This window comes from Psammomys obesus, unplaced genomic scaffold (genome assembly GCF_907164565.1).
Source record: "Psammomys obesus unplaced genomic scaffold, mPsaObe1.curated_primary_1811, whole genome shotgun sequence".
NCBI classification, from domain to species: domain Eukaryota; kingdom Metazoa; phylum Chordata; class Mammalia; order Rodentia; family Muridae; genus Psammomys; species Psammomys obesus.
Genome location: NW_026596073.1, coordinates 576,263 through 597,193, shown reverse-complemented (window position 1 = coordinate 597,193; position 20,931 = coordinate 576,263). Strand labels below are relative to the sequence as shown.

The 20,931-nt window shown below is 38.5% G+C and overlaps 1 protein-coding gene across 4 annotated transcripts in view; it reads right to left on the bottom strand.

The window, feature by feature from the left end:
• Positions 1-20,931, bottom strand: part of Ppfia2 (PTPRF interacting protein alpha 2) — a 504,690-nt gene that overhangs the window by 342,610 nt on the left and 141,149 nt on the right. The window lies entirely within an intron of this gene.

The window sequence follows — 20,931 nt, the reverse complement described above, 5'->3', positions numbered from 1 at the left end:
GGGGGGGGTCAAACAGCCTGCCCTTGAGATCCTGTTAGAAATAGTCCATGTTCCCCTTACTTTGGAAAACTACTTGGTTACTGAGCTACCACAGGCCACATCCGAGCAGAAGTTCTAGGTTATATCCATAGATGGTCCTTGGTTGAGTGTCAGTCTCAGAAAAGACCCTGTGTCCAGATATATTTGGTCCTTGTAGAGCTCCTATCCTTTCCATATCATACTAACTTCCCTTCTTTCATATGATTCCCTGCACTCTGCGGAGGGTTTGGTTATATTTGAAACTGTTGCTCTACAGTACAACTTAAGATCAGGGATGGAGTCTTAGTGTCTGCTTTGAAACTAAGACTCCATCCCTGATCTTAAGTTGTACTGTAGAGCAACAGTTTCAAAAACTGCATGGTACTGGCATAGAAACAGAATGGTGGATCAATGGAACCGAACAGAGGACCTAGAAATAAACCCACACACTTATGGACACCTGATCTTTGACAAAGATGTCAAAACCATACAATGGAAAAAAGATAGCATCTTCAACAAATGGTGCTGGTCCAATTGGATGTCTACATGTAGAAAAATGAAAATAGATCCATAATTATCACCCTGCAAAAAACTGAAGTCCAAGTGGATCAAAGACCTCAACATAAAACCAGACACATTAAATCGGCTAGAAAAAAAAGTGGGGAACACCCTAGAACTCATTGGTACAGGAGAAAACTTCCTGAACAGAACACCAACAGCACAGGCTCTAAGAGCAACAATCAATAAATGGAACCTCATGAAACTGAGAAGCTTCTGTAAAGCAAAGGACACCGTCATCAAAACAAAGCGACTGCCTACAGATTGGGAAAGAATCTTCACCAACCCTTTATCTGACAGAGGACTCATATCCAGTATATATAAAGAACTAAACAAGCTGAAAAGCAGCAAAACAAGTAATCCACTTAAAAAATGGGGAACAGAGCTAAAGAGAGAATTCTCTGTAGAGGAATTTCAAATGGCAGAGAAGCACTTAAAGAAATGCTCAACTTCATTAGCCATTAGGGAAATGCAAATCAAAACAACCCTGAGATTTCACCTTACACCCATCAGAATGGCCAAGATCAAATTTTCAAGTGACAACACATGCTGGAGAGGTTGTGGAGAAAGGGGAACCCTTCTCCACTGCTGGTGGGAATGTAAACTGGTACAACCACTCTGGAAATCAATCTGGCACTTTCTCAGACAACTAGGAATAGCGCTTCCTCAAGATCCAGCCATACCACTCCTAGGCATATACCCAAAAGAGGCTCAAGTACACAAAAAGGACATTTGTTCAACCATGTTTGTAGCAGCTGTATTTGTAATAGCCAGAAGCTGGAAACAACCCAGATGCCCCTCAAATGAAGAATGGTTGCAGAAATTGTGGTACATCTATACAATGGAGTATTACTCAGCAATGAAAAATACGGAAATCATGACATTTGAAGGTAAATGGTGGGACCTGGAAAGGATCATCCTGAGTGAGTTGTCTCAGAAGCAAAAAGACACACACGGTATATACTCACTCATATAGACATACAACATAGGACAAACCCACTAAAATCTATGCATCTAAAGAAACCAAGCAAGAGAGAGGACCCTAGCTAAAATGTTCAATCCCCACCTGAAAGGCAAAGAGGATGGACATCAGAAGAAAAAGAAAACAGGAAACAACCTAGAAACCTGCTACAGAGGGTCTCTGAAAGCCAGAAGAAGAAAACAGGAAACAAACTAGGAACCATAGAGAGCCTCTGAAAGCCTCTGCCCTGCAGACTATCAAAGCAGATGCTGAGCCTGATGGCCAACTGTCAGGCAGAGTGAATGGAATTTTATGTAAGAAGTGAGAAATAGTAAGAGCTGGAGAGGACAGGAACTGCACAAGGAGAGCAACAGAACAAGAAAATTCGAACACAGGGAACTTCCCAGAGACTCACACTCCAACCAAGGGCTATTCATGGAGATAACCTAGAACCCCTGCGCAGATGTAGCCCATGGCAGTTCAGTGTCCAAGTGGGTTACATAGTAATGGGAAGAGGGACTGCCTCTGACATAATCTGATTGGCCTGCTCCTTGATCATCTCCCCCTGAGGGGGGAGCAGCCTTACCAGGCCACAGTAGAGGACAATGCAGCCACTTTTGATGAGAACTGATAGACTAAGACCAGAAAGGAGAGGAGAACCTCCCCTATCAGTGGACTTGGGGAGTGGCATGCATGCAGAAAGGGGAGGGAAGGTGGGATCGGGAGGGGAGGAGGGAGGGGCTTATTGGGGGATACAAAATGAATAAAGTGTAATTAATAAAAAAAAAAACTCAAATGACAACACATGCTGGAGAGGTTGTGGAGAAAGGGGAACCCTCCTCCACTGCTGGTAGGAATGTAAACTTGGACAACCACTTTGGAAATCAATCTGGCGCTTCCTCAGACAACTAGGCATATACCCAAAAGTGGACTTGGGGTGGGGCATGTGTACAGATGGGGGAGGAAGGGAGGGGTTGGGAAGGGAGGAGGTAGGAAACCGAGGTGCGATACAAAGTGAATAAAGTGTAATTAATAAAGAATTTTAAAAATTTAATATATCTATTTAATAGGTCATCTTATGTATGTTTATATGAGTGAGTATATACCATGTGTGTCTTTTTGCTTCTGGGACAACTCACTCAGGATGATCCTTTCCAGGTCCCACCATTTGCCTGCAAATTTCATGATTTTCTTATTTTTCATTGCTGAGTAATACTCCATTGTATAGATACACATACATTTTTAAAGTCTATTTATTTATTTATCTATTTATTTATTTATTTATTTATTTATTTATTTATTGCAATTTACTCACTTTGTATCCTTGCTGTGGCTCCCTCCCTTATCTCCTCCAGTCCCACTTCTCCCCCTATGCCCTTTTCCTAGTTCTCTGATAGGGGAAGACCTCCTCCCTTTCCATCTGACCCTAGCTTATCAGGTCTCATCAGGGCTAGCTGCATCATCTTCTTCTGTATCCTGGTAACGCTACACCCCTCAGGGGGAGGTGATCAAAGAGCCAGCCACTGAGTTCATGTCAGAGACAGCCCCTGCATTTTCTTCTTATTCTCCAGAATGTGTACAGCTGCAGTTGCCATTGTAGCACATTTATTATTTCCTGTTTAATTTTACTTTTCCCAGGAAGCTTGTTCAGAAGAAAAAGCCAATCCCTGGCATGTTTTAGTTCAGATCAAGGATAAGGAAATAAGTCAATAGCTACGTTTATCAAAGACATTGTATGTTATTGTGTTGACCTCAAAGGAATCCTCAGGAAGTCTTTCTTCCTTTTGAATGTATATGTAAAGTTATTTTGTTGTAACCATGCAACACTTAAGATCACGTAGCTGAAACGTTATAAAGTCTTATCATTTAAAACCCAGTCTATTTGATTACTGTGTACTCTGGAAATTAAAACAAGTTCTTGGCAGTCCTTTATCTTTCAAAATGTTGATTTGGTACAAATATAGGAAAAAAAGACTATTAAATTTATTAATAATTAATGTATATTTTATGTAAAATAATTAACTATCATTGTATCTGATTAACTACATATTTTATTTGGTGGAATTATTCAAATTTTTCCAAATGATTAGATGTGGTTCATTATGAGAAAAATAAAGTAATCAAAGAATTTTTAAATTTAATTTTATTTAGTAATCAGAGACTTTTTGTCTGTAATAGAAATTTACATTTTCAGACTAAGCTGTGGAAGAATAAAATAAAACATCCATCATGTGGCTAAAGCATAAAGGAATGCTTTAGAAGAACAAGCTTGGTGAAAATCCAAGAGTTCTGTTTTCTACAAGTTGTGTTTGTGATTACTATTACTCAGTAAATAAAAATGCCACAGAGGAGGATGAATACACAAATCTGAAACCACAATTGAATACAAATTAACAACCAAAGTCTGGAATGAGATCAATAAGGAAATGAATGCTCATAGAAGACATTCTGAAAGTAAAGCGAAGAAGTCTGAAGAAGCAATTGATGGCATGGGGAAGGAAAGGAGATGGAGATGTCCTGTCAGTCAAGTAGATAGTGGTAGGCCAGAGAGTGTAAGATGGTCCTGAGAAGACAGACCGATAGCAATAGGTTACTAAATAGGCTATAGAGGTTTCTTTGTTGGAGCAACACAAAAAAATAAACTGTATTGACATGAATATAAATAGGAAGAACATAACAAATGCAGTATCCATAAACCTGTTAATTTCTATTTATATGAGCACATGGTGGGTCTGTATAAATGTGAGCACATGTGTGAATGCACATGTGTGGGCATGCTGAGAAGAAAGTTTTGGCACCACGTATATTTCTCGGACACTCTCCACATTATGTATTGAGGCAAGGCATCTCACTAAGCACAGAGCATGTCAATTTGCTAGTTAAGCTATTCAGCTTGCTCTGTGTAGCTTTGTGTTCTGAAGCAATGGGATTCAGGCGGACACTGACTGCCAGAATTTACATGGGTCTTAGGAATCCAAACACAGTTCATTACACTTCCAGGACAAGTGCTTTAACCCTTGGGCTATGGCCTAGTCACAAAACCTCTCTGTAGCATGAGTTCTCAAAAAGAAGGCAAGAAATGAAGGATTTACTAACATCAAAAAAAGAATAAAAAAAGTAAGAACATGACAGCGTGGAAGGGGAAGCCTCTAAAAGAGGGTAAAAAGGTGGTGATAAGCGATGCACAGAAGTCAATGTCTAGATTAAGATCATTGAGTAGGAGGAGAGGAGGATCTGCAAGAAAAGATACTGGCATTCAGAGAGGATGTTACCCGTCCCCCTTGAGTAATAGAAGGAAAAACACAGCATGGAGTTCAACAGCAATCATTAGTAGCTGTGGTAGTAGAAGTCCATATATATTCTTAGAAACTAGGAAGAAGGATATCAGCTATATAAGGTTGAGGGAGAGGGTTTTCTCTGCTTGAATCATAAAATATTTAACAGGCTCCATATCAGTGGGTTATAAAAACTATTATTTTCTATGTCATGACATGAGCATATCAATCTGGTATACTCTTCTTTAAACCTTTTTTTATTTTTTGTAAAGATCTATATTTGTATTTTCTCAGTCGAATTTTGTCTTTTAGTATGCTCATCCCTTCTGTGTACAGGTCATGGTATAATTTTCATGTTGTTAAGGAAGCTTGATAAGTATGTTAAGTTTCAATAACTAAAGAAGAAAAAAGTGGAATGCCACTTTTTTTTTTTTTTTTTGGCCTCAGCACAACTTCACTGTATCCATTAACACAAAATTATTTAAAAATATATCAAATCCTAACCTCTGCACTGGAAATATAGGCATATGAAAGGTGGTAATCATGTCAGTTGTTCAGCTTTCTTAATAAGAGGTTATTAGACACATAATTAAGAATCTGCTATGATATGAAAAATTATAGGGCTACATAATATATTCAAATTATCATCCTTGTACTTGATATTCACAAGATGTAAATAAATGAAGGAAACCAATATTAGCATTTCCTAACTAATTATAAAGTCTTGTTGCAAATATCCCCCTCTAATATTTATGGGCACATAATCAAGAATGTAATTACCCTACTTTGGACAGCAGTATCTACATTAGAAGTCCTATCCACACAAATAAATATTAACTTGATTGAAATGATTAAATGCAAAGAATTGAATGTTTCTTTGAATTCTGATTGTACTGTTATTAGTATAATCATTAGGAGCATCAACAGACATGTCAAACAGTCTCAAGACTATATTCTTTTTCTTTTACTTTCTAAAACATTGGCTTAGCTTCCCTGAGCCTAAGTTTTTCCCCTTTAAGAGTGGTTTAAAGTAAGTTCTAACTTACCTGAATGGTGTGAAAACCAAGTGAGATGATGCACGGAAAACATTGAATGTCATTGTCACTTTCCTGGTTACTCAGAACCAAAGCTCTCAAGTGTGTAAGCTTCTTTTCCTGGTTAGATTGTGTTGGATGTGTGCATTTTTTTCAATGACATTTCAATTACCCACTATTTTCTTTTCACTTTTAAGATCCAGTTTCAGTGTCCTTCTTTGGTGGCCCAGCAGGCCAAAGTTAGGAATCATTCTTTCCCCCAAACTACTGTGGGCTAGCTGAAGTACTCCTTCAGACGTTCAGAGGTCTGCTCATAGTCAGCCCCTATTCCTGTCCCTCAACAGAGGTCTTGGAGAACTTGGCCAGTCTCTCTTGTTGCTGATTTTTCTCAACCTATTTGTGCACCTTAGATCAAAGAGCTTTATTTTTCTACTTTCTATTCTTCAATAATTTACTGGAACAGCTGGATAAAATCCAACTCCTCTTTGTGACAACTTATATTCCTTTTGCTTAGGCCTCTCCCTGGCAAGAACCAAGCCCAGTCATGTTTACACTCCAGGACTAACTCCAGACATGCAGGCTGAATACTGCGACTGGGAAATTACCCTGAAACCTTGGCCGTTAAGTCCATCCCACATTCCTAAACCAAGCTCTTATCACACTTCTCCAACTCAGCTCATCCTGCTGAGGTTCCCAAAAGCCAAGTGTACCCACAAAGTCTCCATACACACAGTCCTAGCTCCAGACACACAGCATGTGAATCTGTTTACCTGAAGAATGCCCCCATAACCAAGCCCACCAGCTTTCTCTATACATCCACACACATTAAATTTTATCTAAGCCTCAGCATTACTTCTTATTTTTTCTGGGAGTGTCATAAAGACAGTTAGCCATTACTAGGGGACAGTGGTGACAGGAAGCCATCCAACTTATGAGGCATATGTGTTATTTGAAGCAGATATGATACAAACAGCAACCTGCCAGCTGCAGGTTCTCCCTAACACTTTGGATGCATCCTGACATTCCCAGAGTTGATATAAAGCCCACACTCAGCTTTTGCAAGATGAGGTGTGGCTTAAAAATAATCAGTTCATTGTCTAAATGTATCACAATTTCTGTTTCCATTCCTCCGTTGAGGGAGATCTGGGTTGTTTGCATATTCTAGCTATTATAGATAAAGCTATGAACATGGCTGAGCAATGTCCTTGTTGTGTATTTGAGCATGTTTTAGATATATGCCTAGGACTGATATAGCTGGGTCTTGAGGAAGCACTATTCCCAATTGTCCAAGAAAACACCAGACAGATTTCCAAAGTGACTATACAAGTTTACATTCCCACCAGCAGTGGAGGAGGGTTCCCCTTTCTCTACATCCTCTCCAGCATGTATTGTCACTTGAGCTTTTGCTCTTAGCCATTCTGATAGCTGTAAAGTGAAATCTCGGGGTCATTTTGATTTGTATTTCCCTCATGACTAAGGATGTTGAACATTTCTTTAAGTGTTTATCTGCCATTTGATATCCCTTTATTGAGAATTCTAGTTTAGCTCTGTATGTCATGTTTTAATTGGATTACTTGATTCGTTGCTTTCTGACTTCTTTAGTTTGTGTATATATATATATACTGGATAATTGTCCTCTGTCAGCTATAGGACTGGTGAAGATCCTTTACCAGTCTGAAAGTCTGAAGGCTGTCGTTTTGTTCTGATGAAAGTGCCCTTTGCTTTACAGTAGCTTTTCAGTTTCATGAGGTCTCATTTATTGGTTGTTGACCTTAGAGCCTGTGCTGTTGGTGTTCTGCTGAAGAAGTTGTCTCCTGTGTCAATGAGTTCAAGACTCTTCCACTCTTTTTCTTATAACAGATTTAGTGTGTCTGGTTTTATGTTGAGGTCTGATACCACTTCAGCAATTAAAAACAAGGAAATCATGAAATTTGCAAGCAAACGGTGGGAACTAGAAAAGATCATCCTGAGTGAGGTATCCCAGAAGCAGTAAGACACACATAGTATATACTCTCTTATAAGAGGATATTAGCCATATAATATAGGGTAAACATACTAAAATCTGTACACCTAAAAAATCTAAGCAAGAAGGAGAACCCTGGGTAAGATGCTCAATCCTCACTCAGAAATGCAAACGGGTTGGACATCAGAAGAAGGAGAAAACAGAAAACATGACAGAAGTCTACTACATAGGGTCTTTGAAAGACTCTACTCAGAAGGGTATCAAAGCAGATGCTAAGACACATAGCTAAACTTTGGGCAGAGTATAGGGAATCTTATGAAAGTAGGGGGAGATAGAAAGACCTGGAGGGGACAGGAGAGCAAAGGAATCAAAAAATCCGAGCCCAGGGGTCTTTTCTGAGAATGATACTCCAACTAAGGGCCATGCATGGAGATAACCTAGATACCCTGCACAGATGTAGTCCATGGCAACCCAGTCTCCAAGTGGGTTCCCTAGTAATGGAAACAGGGACAGTCTGTGACATGAACTCAGTGGCTGGCTCTTTAATCACCTCCCCATGAGGGGGTAACAGCCTAACCAGGCTACAGAGGAAGACAATGCAGACAGTCCTGATGAGACCTGATAGGCTAGGGCCAGATGGAAGGGGAGGAGGACCTCCCTTATTAGTGGACTTGGAGAGGGGCATAAGAGGAGGGAGGGAGGGTGATATTGGGAAGGGATGAGGGAGGGGGCTACAGCTGGGGAAAAAGTGAATACAATGTAATAAATAATAAATTAATTAAATAGAAAAACTACCTGAAATTTGAACTAATCAGGGAAGGTATGTATTAAAGAAAAAGAGAAATGGACACAGCAACATAAGATGAGCCCGAGTTAACACTTTAACACATTGAAATGTAACCTTTTACAAACTATGTATTTTCAATTTAAAAACCCTAATTCATTGGATATTACCACATGGTAGAAAAGCTTGGGCCCTTTAATTTATTTTCTTATTTTTCTTTTATATTTAAAATAGTAAATACACAATTTCTTACTTCTGTTTCTTCCCTCCAATTCTTCCTATATATCTCTCCTTGCTCTTTTTCAAATTTATGGGCTCTTCTTTCTAATTGCTGTTACATGCATATATGTATATGTTTTATGTGTGTGTGTGTGTGTGTGTGTGTGTATTTCTAAATATAACCTGCTCAGTCAAAATAATGCTGTATGTATGTATGTTTAGAGAGCTGACCTTTGCTATTGGATAACCAAGTGATATGTTCTTGCATGGAGAAGGCATTTCTCCCACTTTGAGGATTCATTAGTTGCCTCAGTTTTTTTGTAGGGTCGAGGCCTAGTGTTGTTTGCCCCTGTACACTTTGGCATTTCTATTGGTGTCATACTTGTTCAGCTCATTTAGATGAGACTTTATAGCTGTGATTTCTGACAATACCAGGATAGAAAGCCTCACAATAAACTCCCTGGTCCTCTGGCTCTTACAATCTTTTTGCCCTCTTTTCTGCAATTTTCCCCATGCCTTTGGTACAGAAGTGTTTAGTAGACCTATCCATTGGGACTGGGCTCCACAACTCTACGTTTTGATTCATTGTGATTTTCTGTAGTGTTTTCAATCTGTTTCAATCAGTGACAAAAAGAAGTTTCCAGGATGGAGGGTGTGGACTGGACTTATCTATGGGAACAGGAACAAATGCATGAATACAATTACAGATTATTTTGGTTTAGTAAAATGGTGGCTGTAGGTTCTCTGACAAGATCTATGACTTTATGAGCCCCAAACCCTTGGCTAGATTTCCAGTACCAGCCATTCTTTCCTTCTTGTTGTATGAATTTTAAGATTGCTTAGAGAATTGTGTGCTTCTGCTGCAGCCTCAGTCATGTTGGTCTTTGCTGTGATCGATAGGTTTCATGGCTGGGTAGAGCTGTTGAGTACCTCCCTCTTTTAGAAGAACTTATAGTGGCATAAATATCCTTGTATTTAATAAATGAAACTATATTGGTGTATGATATTTGTATATCATGAAAGCCAGTCCTTAGGGAGGAAGCATTCATGTCAAGGGAAATTTATTATTTTAAATTTAAATAAAGTGAGAAAAGTTATAGTACAGCATAAAAATGGACCATTTTGACTAAAAGAGTAAGTGTACAGTGATGGTGATTATTATCCATCCTAAAAAATTGACTATGAGGTAAAGAGGATATGTATTTAAAAGGTTTTTTTTTCTTTTAACAAAGGAAAGCAAAATAATGATTATACTTTTCTTAACACTCATGGGGGAAGAGTAGTTTCAACAAAGAGTACTTGAAATAATGAACCTAAGAGTGCACCCACTATCTGTCTGTTGGTAACCAAGTAAGAGATTAGCCTTGCAAACAGCATTAAGTAGACGTGTGAATAGAAAAAAAAATTTGTGAGGTCCCCCAAGAGAAATACTACATCTTATTTATAGAAGTGAGCTTTTCAAGAGGCATTCCAAACAGAAAAATAATAGAGAGAGATGCTAAAAAAAAAAAGTATGGAACAGATTTAAAACATGGGAAAAAAGAAATAAATGTCATGAGAAATATAAACTCTTATTAATAGATGTTCAAAAAATAATGGGTATCTTAGGCAATTTAAGTGGCTGATACTAATATATCTATAACCTCATACATCTGTACATAGAATCCGGTCATTAGCTTTCATAATTTAAACTAAAAGCTCTCTTACCAGTTTATAAATATAAAATAGTCAAACAGTAGGTGTGTGGGTTTAATTTTGGGTCTTTACTTCAGTTCCATTGATTCGCTAGTCCATTTCTAGGCCAGTATTATGCAGTTTTTATTAATGTTGCTTTATAGTACAACTTGAGATCAGGGATGGAGATACCCCCAGATGATCTTTTATTGTACAGGGTAGTTTTAGCCATTCTGGGTTTTTGATTTTTTCATATGAAATTGAGAATTGTTGTTTCAAGATCTGTAAAGAATTCTGTTGGTATTTTAATGGGAATTGTATTGAATCTGTAGATTGCTTTTGGCAAGATGGCCGTTTTCATTATGTTAATCCTACGAATCCATGAGCATAGGAGATGTTTCTATCTTCTGATATCTTCTTCAATTTCCTTTTTCAGAGACTTGAAGTTTTTTTTCAAACAGGCCTTTCACTTGCTTGCTTAGAGCTACAGCAAGGTAATTTATGGTATTTGTGGCTATTGTAAAGAATGCTATTTCCTTCATTTCTTTCTCAGCCCATTTGTCTTTTGTATTCAGGAGGGCGACTGATTTTTTTTTTTTTTAAATAATTTTGTATCCAGAAACTTTTCTGGAGGTGTTTACCAGCTACAGGAGTTCCCAGGTAGAATTTGGGGGGTCACTTAAGTGTACTATCATATCATCTACAAATAGTGATACTGACTTCTTCTTTCCCAATTTGTATCTCCTTGATCTCCTTTAGTGATCTTATTGTTCTAGCTAGGACTTCAAGTACTGTGTTGAAGAGATAAAGAGAAAGTGTGCAGCCTTTCATACAATAGAAAAAGATAGCTCTTCAACTATACATGGAGAAAAATGCAAATAGATCCATATCTATCACCCTGCACAAAACTAAAGTCCAAGTGGATCCAAGACCTCAACATAAAACCAGACACACTAAATCTGTTAGAAGAAAAACTGGGGAAGATCCTTGATCTCACTGGCACAGAAGACAACTTCCTGAACAGAACACCAACAGCTCAGACTCTAAGATCAACAATTAATAAGTGGGACCTCATGAAACTGAAGTTTCTATAAACCAAAGGACACAGTTAACAGAACAAAATGAAGGTGATAGACTATGAAAAGATTTTACCAACCTTACATCCTACAGAGGGCTAATATCCAGAATATATGAAGAACTCAAGAAATTAAATACCAACAAACCAAAAAATCCAATAAAAAATGAGGCACAGAGCTAAACAGAGAATTCTCAACAGAGGAATATGGAGTGGCAGATAAACACTTAAAGAAATGCACAGTGTCGTTAGCCATCTGGAAAATGTAAATCAAAATGACCCGGAGATTCCAGCTTACACCCATCAGAATGGCTAATATGAAAACTCGAGTAACACCATATGCTGGAAGGATGTGGAGAAAGGGGAACCCTCCTCCATTGCTCATAGGAGCAAAAACTTATAACTATTTTGGAAATCAATCCTGAAATTTCTTAGAAAACTGGGGATAGCCCTACCTCAATATCTAGACATACCATTCCGGGGCATATATCCTAAAGATGCTCCATGATAGAACAAGGACATTTGCTCAGCTATGGTCATAGCAGATTTATTCATAATGGCCATAATCTGGAAACAACCTAGATGAGCCTCAACTGAAGAATGAATACAGAAAGTGTGGTACATTTACACAACGAAATACTATTCAGCTACTAAAAACAATGAAATCATGAAACTTGCAAGCAAACAGATAGAACTGGGAAAGATCATTCTGAGTGAAATAACCCAGAAACAGAAAGACTCACATAGTATATACTCACTTGTAAGCAGATATTAGTCATATTATATAGGATAAACATGCTAAAATCTACAGATCCAAAGAAGCTAAATAACAAGGACTCTAGGGAGGATGTTTAAATCTCTTTCAGAATGGCAAACAGGATAAATATAGGAAGTGGTAGAAAAAAAGGGAACAGGATAGGAGCCTAACACAGATGTCCTTTGAAAGTCTCTATCCTCTTTCTTGTTTATCTTCTTAAGGTGTATAGATTTCAGTATGTTTATCATATCTTATAGGTCTGCATAACTGAGTAAATACCATGTGTGTCTTTCTCCTTCTGGGATACCTCACTCAGAATGATCTTTTCTAGGTCCCACCATTTTGTTTTTAATTGATGAGTAGTATTCCATTATGTAAATGCATCACAATTTCTGTATCCATTCCTCTGTTGATGGACATCTGGGTTGCTTCCAGATTCTGGCTATTACAAATAAAGCTGCTATAAACATGGTTGAGCAAATGTCCTTGTTGTGTACTTGAGAATCTTTTGGATATATGCCTAAGAGTAGTATAGCTGGATCTTGAGGAAGCACTATTCCTAATTGTCTGAGAAAGCACCAGCTTGATTTACAAAGTGGTTGTACAAGTTTACATTCCCACCAGCAATGGAGGAGGGTTCCCCTTTCTCTACAAACTCTCCAGCATGTGTCGTCACTCGAGGTTTTTTTTATTATTATTATTTTAGCTGTTCTGATAGGTATAAGGTGAAATCTCAGGGTCGTTTTATGATCAATCCTTGCTTAGAAAGACAAATGGGGTAGACATTGGATATAGGAGAAAACAAGTAACAGGACAGGGCCCTGCCACAGAGGGCCTCTGAAAGACTCTGCCAAGCAGTGTACCAAAGCAGATACTGAGACTCATAACCAAACTTTTGGCATGGTGCAGAGAATCATATGAAAGAAGGGGTAGTTAGTTTGACCTGGAGAGGACAGGAGCTCCACAAGGACCAAATATATTTGGGCACAGGGGTCTTTTATGTTTCTCCAACCAAGGACCATGTATGGATATAAATTAGAACCCCTGCTCAGATGTAGCCCATGGTAGCTCAGTATCCAAGTGGGTACCCTAGTAAGGGGAAAAGGGACTATCTCTGACAGGAACTCAATGGCGGGCTTTTTGACACCCCCCCCCACACCGGAGGGAAGAGCAGACCTGCTAGGCCACAGAGGAGGACTTTGCAGCCAGTCCTGAAGATACCTGATAAACCAGGGTCAGATGAAAGGGAAGGAGGTCCTCCCTTATCAGTGAACTTGAAAAGGGGTAAGGAGGAGATGAGGGAGGGAGGGTGGGATTGGTAGGGAAGGAGGGATGGGGATATAGCTTAATACAAAGTTAAACAAACTGTAACTAATATTAAAAAATGAAAAAAATCTTCCTAACAAAAATAAACAAACAAACAAAAAAACCAAAGACCAAAACCAAACCAAAACAACAACAACAAAAAAAAAAAAAACCCTCCACCCAGTAGGGGTTCAAAGCAGATGCAGAGACTCTCAGTTAAATTTTGGGCAGAGTACAGGGAGTCTTATGGAAGAGAGTGGGAGGTAGAAGGACTTGGAATGGATAGGGGACCCACAAATAGACCAGCATAACCAAATATCTGGGCCCAGGCAGGCCTGCAGAGACTGATACATCAACCAAGGACCATGTATGGAGAGGACCTATACCCCCTGCTCAGATTTAGGTCATAAGCAGCTGAGTCTCCAAGTGAGACACCTGATAAGGGGAACAGGGGCAGTCTTTGACATGAACCCCATTGCCTGCTCTTTGATCCCTTTCCCCTGGTGGGTGGCTTTGTCAGGTCACAGAGGAAGAGGAACCAACAAGTTCTGATGATACTTCATAGGTTAGGGTCAGACAGTAGGGAAGGAGGACTCCCTATTTTCAGTGGACTAGGTGAGGGGATTGGGGGGGATGAGGAAGGGAGGTTGGACAGAGAGAAGATGAGGGAGGGGGTTACTATCGGGATACAAAGTAAATACATTGTAAAAATATTAAATTAAAATTTTAAAAAATATTGAAATGGTGTGCTGAGAACATCAGATAAACATGTCGTACAATGAAAGGTTCAAATTACATCCTGTTTTCAGGATGTGTTTGTAATACAGCTATAGTGCTGTCCTATTGGTGCACCTAAAAGATTTAAATGTGCTGGAGTGATCTAAATAAGCCACCCTATATCTTCTTACTCAAATTTAATGAAAAAAAATCTGAAATTAGGTAGAATGAACTTCCTGTGGAGTCCAGGTACACAGAAGAGTTTTGTCTGCTCATTGTTGTAGCCTCAGTCCGTTTGGAAGTCCCTCACAGAGTACAACAACTGAGTCATAATGCTTACTGAATACGTCAACCACTTAGTAGACACAAGCCAGAACATCAACACTGTAAATTTTGTCAAATGCCCACGTTAAACAAGCTATTACCGTGCCTGAATTACAGGCTTGCATAGAAAGAAAGCCTAAAATATATATTTACCATCTAAGAAAAAGCATTAGCTATCCCCCAATTATAGACATTACACAGTAGTTTTGGTGAAAATAGAAACAATAAATATGGTACTCAGAACTAACTGTGAGCTGAAGAATCAATTCTGTTTTATCTGAGCTGAATGTATTCCGCAACAACAGACGCGCCAAAGTGGACAGGAGAAAGACTGCACGGTCTCAATCCCACATGATTAATTGATTTTTCCCCTAAAATTTACCCACACAATGACCATCAGTTCTTAGAGAAGCTTAATAACCTTAAATCTGGTGAGGCAGTGTTAGAGTTTTCTGTCTAAATGAAAGTAGGATAAAGCAGGTTGGTAGAGCATGAAGCATAAAAGTGAGAGAGAAGTGTTCACCTCCACCCAAAAATATGAGACATGAATACTGAATCTTTTCCCAGTGTGCATGTGTACATATGTCACATAAAATGATGAGTGCCATATCAAGAGCAGGTCTCTACTGTTTTATGGTGGGGCTTGGGCTCACCATCATGGTGAATAAATCCAAGAGATCTTTTTGCCTCTATCTCCCCAACATTGAGACTAAAACACACTATCAATCTTGACAATGTGATGTGATGTGTGTGTGTGTGTGTGTGTGTGTGTGTGTATGTGTGTGTGTGTGTGTGTGTGTGTTGAGTCCTAGTGCATGCCTGTGAAGTCCCAAGTTCTTGGGTACCAGACCTTATTTGGTCTGTGAATGGGTCTTTCCTGTTATTCACTGCTGGGCTATGGGCTTTTGGTGTTGCTTCTATCTCAGCCCATTGAAGGAGAACAGTAGAACTGTAGACACTAGGAGTTCTGCATGCAACTTTTATGTGGCTTCTGAGGATATAAATTCAGGTAGTCAAGCTTGCCTAGCCAATGCCCACTGTGCCATCCTTTAAGCTCCACTCTTGGTGTTTTTATATGGTTTATGAGATCAAACTCAGCTCGTCACACTTGGAAGAAAAGGTTGTTATCAACTAAGCCTTCCCATCAGACCTTTGAATGTTTTCATTTAAAAATTATAACTCTAAAATATTTTGTGAGCATGAATAGGCTGATGTGTGGTTTTCAACATACAGCAAAGGAAAAATTTGCATTCTTCTTTTAAAAATTTATTTATTGTTTTATTAAATACAGTTTGTTCACTTTGTATTCTAGCTGTAGCCCTTTCGCTCATCCCCTCCCAATCTCAACCTCTCTCCCTCTTCTCCTTCCATACTCCTCCCCCCCCCCAGCCCACTGATAAAGGAGGTCCTCTTCCCTTTCCATATGACCCTAGCTTATCAGGTCTCATCAGGACTGGCTTCATTGTCCTCCTCTGTGGCCTGGTAAGTCCATTCCCCCCTCAGGGGGAGGTGATCAAAGAGCCAGCCACTGAGTTTATGTCAAAGACAGTCCCAGGTAATATTACTAGGGAACCCACCTGGACACTGAGTTGCCACGGGCTACATCCATGCAGGGTATCTAGGATATATCCATGAATGGTCCTTGGTTGGAGTATCATCTCAGAAAAGACCCCTGGGCCCAGATTTTTTTCTCTTCTTGTGGAGCTACTGTCCCCTCAAGGTCTTTCATTCTTTCATTTCTTCCTTCTTTTGTAAGATTCCCTGCACTATGGCCAAAGTTTGGCTATGAGTCTCAGCATCTTGTTATATACCCTGCAGGACAGAATCATTCAGAGGTCCTCTGTGGCAGGCTCCTGTATTCTCCCTCTTCTGATGTCCCTCCTGTTTGCTTTTATGAATGAGGATTGAACATCTTACCCATGGTCCTCCTTCATGCTTAGCTTCTTTAGGTGTACAGATTTTAGTATGATTTTCTTATATTATATGTCTAATATCCACTTATAAGTGAGCATATACCATGTGTGTCTTTCTGTTTCTGGGATACCTCGCTCAGGATTATCTTTTAGAGTTCCCACCAGTTGCCTGCAAATTTCATGGGCTCCACATCCTTAGCTATCAGGGAAATGCAAATCAAAACAACTGTGAAATTTCACTTTACACCCATTAGAATGGCTAAGATAAAAAAACTCAAGTGACAACATATACTGGAGAGGTTGTGGAGAAAGAGGAACCCTCCTCCATTGCTGGTGGGAATGTAAACTTGTGCAACCACTTTGGAAATCAATCTGGCACTTTCTCAGACAATTAGGAATAGTGCTTCCTCAAGATCCAGTTATACCATTCCTAGGCATATATCTAAAAGATGCTCAAGTATACAACAAGGACATTTGTTCAACCATGTTTGTAGCAGCTTTATTTGTAATAGCCAGAATCTGGAAACAACCCAGATGTCCCTCAGTTGAGGAATAGATACAGAAATTGTGGCACATTTACACAATGGAATACTACTCAGCATTTAAAAAGAAATTTGCATTCTTAATAACTTAGTTTATCATGGCAACAGTGAATTCTTGTGAGACTGCCATGTTATGATTATCATTAATGTGCAAATATTCACAATATGCAAGTACTGTTTACTTTTTAATGGTGAAATATCCAACCAGGATGAGATAACACACCTAGGCCATTCTGCTGATAATTTTGGTAAAATTCATTTTAGAATTTTTTTTCTGTAGCCATCTCCCTCAATCCAGTATCAGTACTCTTAAGGAAAACCATTAATGACTTGTGGATGGATCTTGCCAGCTTGTATATCTCTAAATTGAGATGACCAGACTCTTGGGAGTAAAATACCTTACTCTGAGTATATCTTTTATGCTTAATTGGACTTATGCATAAAAATATTGTGCATGAGTCAACAAATGAGTTCAAATACTTCATTTTGTTAGGAAGAACAAAAGACACAGGGATACAGAGAATATAATGTAGTTCTCTTCATTAGTTCGAGAACAGTTTTTCCTGAACACTTAAACCCCAGCTTAGAGAACTTAGGGCACCTGAAGTTTTTTAAATAATTGGAATTGTTATGTGTTAGCTAAGGATACTATTTTTTTTAAAGCAGAAAACCTATTTTGAATAGAGAAGTGTTAACCACATCATTTTCCACCTAGCTGTGATGAATGTAAGACTGTGATATTTGAGTTAGAAAAGGCAAAGTTTTCCTCACTGCACTCATCTCCTGTAAAGAAGAAAGAAACAATACAATGCTTCTGAAAAATCTGTAAAACCTTACCCTACATACTCATTATGTTCATTACTATATATTATTTGTTGGGCATGATATCAATAACTATTTTCAAGGATGTACTGTCATACTGTTTTTGTGCCAATTGGTTACAGCAATCTGTCTTTCACCTGCTAAGGGAAATTATTCAGTGTGAAACGGTGAACAGGAAGGTGCAGGTGCAGCAGAAAGGCAGTGGCTGGAAGAAAGATATTCATGTCTACAAGCTCTGAATGTCGAAACACATTCTTCTTGCAGCAGCTGATGACAATACATAACCTTATATATACATTACTCATATGTCAGTGGGTAAACCGAGAAAGGCAGACATAGCTTCATGCATATTAATTATTGTTTGCTTCATTCCTTAAGGATTATTTCTTTGCTCTGTGCCAGGCCAATAGTGTAGCCTGTGGACTACTTTAGCAATTACCCTGTGACAATGGTGTCTACCCATGACAGATTTTATGATACATAATTGACACAATGGAGATTAAATACCATTAAAAGCAGCCTTCAACTTTTTACAACACAGAGAACTTAGAGGCTGATATATTGTTTTACTGGTTTTGGTCTTTTCTAAAACTCTTGTAGCAGAGATAATCTCTGCAAAGGAGTGTATTACATAAATAGAAATATTTCCACATTCTAAAATTGATTATTAATGACTAAAGTGGAGGCTAAGTTCTCGTATTATTTTAAATTATATAATAGTTTAACTTCTTAAAGATGAATTATTGAACACACTTTATCCGGAATGTTATTAATTTAGTGAAAGTATAGTATGTATTATGCTGATATTTCTCATATTAATTACTTGGTTTTATTTTATTCTCTTTAGTGGCACTTAATATTTTTCTGTATTCAGTCTTTATTTTTTTAAGATTTATTTATTATGTACACAGTGCTCTGTCTCCATGTACACCTGCATGCCAAAAGAGGGCACCAAATATCATTATAGATGGTTGTAAGCCACCAAGTGGTTGCTGGGAATTGAACTCAGCACCTTTGGAAGAGCAGCCAATGCTCTTAATCTCTGAGCCATCTCTCCAGTCCTGTATTGTCTTTAAATGAGCTAGCCCAAGCAATAGGAAAATTTTACTCAAAAGTATGTCTTTTCAGTGAAAATTTATGGAAGCATGAGAATCACTGTTTCCATCACTGAAATAAAACAAAATTGATTCATTTTCAGCAATATGTTATTTGTGGTGAATTTACACAAATACAGTGTTTGTATGAATTTCAATCCTATGAACATATAAAACATGATGACTACAAAGAAGAGGAGCTTTTAGAATACCTGAGATGTATCTCTTCTAAATATGAGAATTGTATAAAATCTATAAGAGTAAAAAAGGTCAGTACACAATCTATCCATTTGACAAACTATTTTCAAGGACATGAAAATATGTCCAATTTCCATGTACATGTGCTAGGTACTTCGAAAGAGATGTGAATGAGTAGCTTAAAACCTATACATAACCAACTTGACACAGGAAAACTGAACTCAGAAACATCATGGTTAACTTCAGACACAATGTTCTGAATCATTCAACTTTCAACCATCCCTGATGACACTTCAGGGAGATAAGAAAACTCAGTGTGACAGAAAAAAAAATTGAAAGATATGAGTCAAAAGTCAGTGAAATCAAGTCATAAAAACAGTCGTGGCATTAAAAATATTCACACACACTTGGGCATACGCACATGCGCACACACCATGCATACACACTCACACACACAAGGAAGACAGAGAGGGAGAAAGATATGAAAACTAAAGTAGCACTGGTTGGAAAGAGAAAAGAAATCAGCAGATGTGGAATAGTGACAAAAATGATTAAGGGAGCGTGAATACTCATGAAATGCACTTATGAACAGGGGTTTTCATACTGAAACCCATCATAACATGTATTAATATACGCTAACAAAATTAAAAGAGCTTTAGAAATTTACCCAGATTTTGTTGTCATGGCTGTACCAACCGAGAGGAAGTATTATTGCACTTGGGGAAGGAACAAAGCACCACACAGGCCAGGGACAGAGTGCAGTATCTAAGCACTCGTCAGTAGAACCGTTTAGCAGTAAAGACAGGGTTGAGGGTGTGAACAGAGAGGAGACATTTCTTGATTGTTCATCAGAGTTTCTCAGATGCAGACTCAAATTTCTTTACCTCCTCATCCCAATAAACATTTCTCTTCTGCCTGCCCTGGGGTCCTTCTCCTTTTATCTTCTTTCCTCTCTACTTTGTCTTTCTAGTAGGCAATACAGCTGCCATCGGTTAGTTTCAAGCATCTGATGGCTTAGGGATTATCAGTAGAAATTTTCCCAGGAATACATCGTGCACACAAACTTACAACACACTGCAAATATTACTTAACATATATAATAACTTACCATGAAGTAGGGCATGGGTTGAGCCCTCCTTTGCTATTTTGTGTGATGTCTAGTTTCTGTAACACTTAAATTTTAAAGTCACGTACTTGAGCATCTTTTGGATATATGCCTAGGAGTGGTATAGCTGGATCTTGAGGAAGCGCTATTCCTAGTTGTCTGAGAAAGTGCCAGATTGACTTCCAAAGTAGTTGTAAAAGTTAACATTCCCAGAAGGAGTGTTCCCCTTTCTCCACATCCTCTCCAACACATATTGTCCCTTGAGTTTTTTATCTTGGCCATTCTGATGGGTGTCAGGTGAAATCTCGGGGTCGTTTTGATTTACATTTCCCCAATGACTAAGGACATTGAGCAATTCTTTAAGCGTTTCTCTGACATTCTATATTCCTCTACAGAGAATTCTCTGTTTAGCTCTGTACCCCATTTTTTAATTGGATTACTTGATTTCTTGCTTTTTAACTTCTTTAGTTTTTACATGTTCTGGATATTATATGCTCAAGTACACAACAAGGACATTTGCTCAACCATATTCATAGCAGCATTATTTGTAATAGCCAGAAGCTGGAAACAACCCTGATGTCCAACGGAGGAAT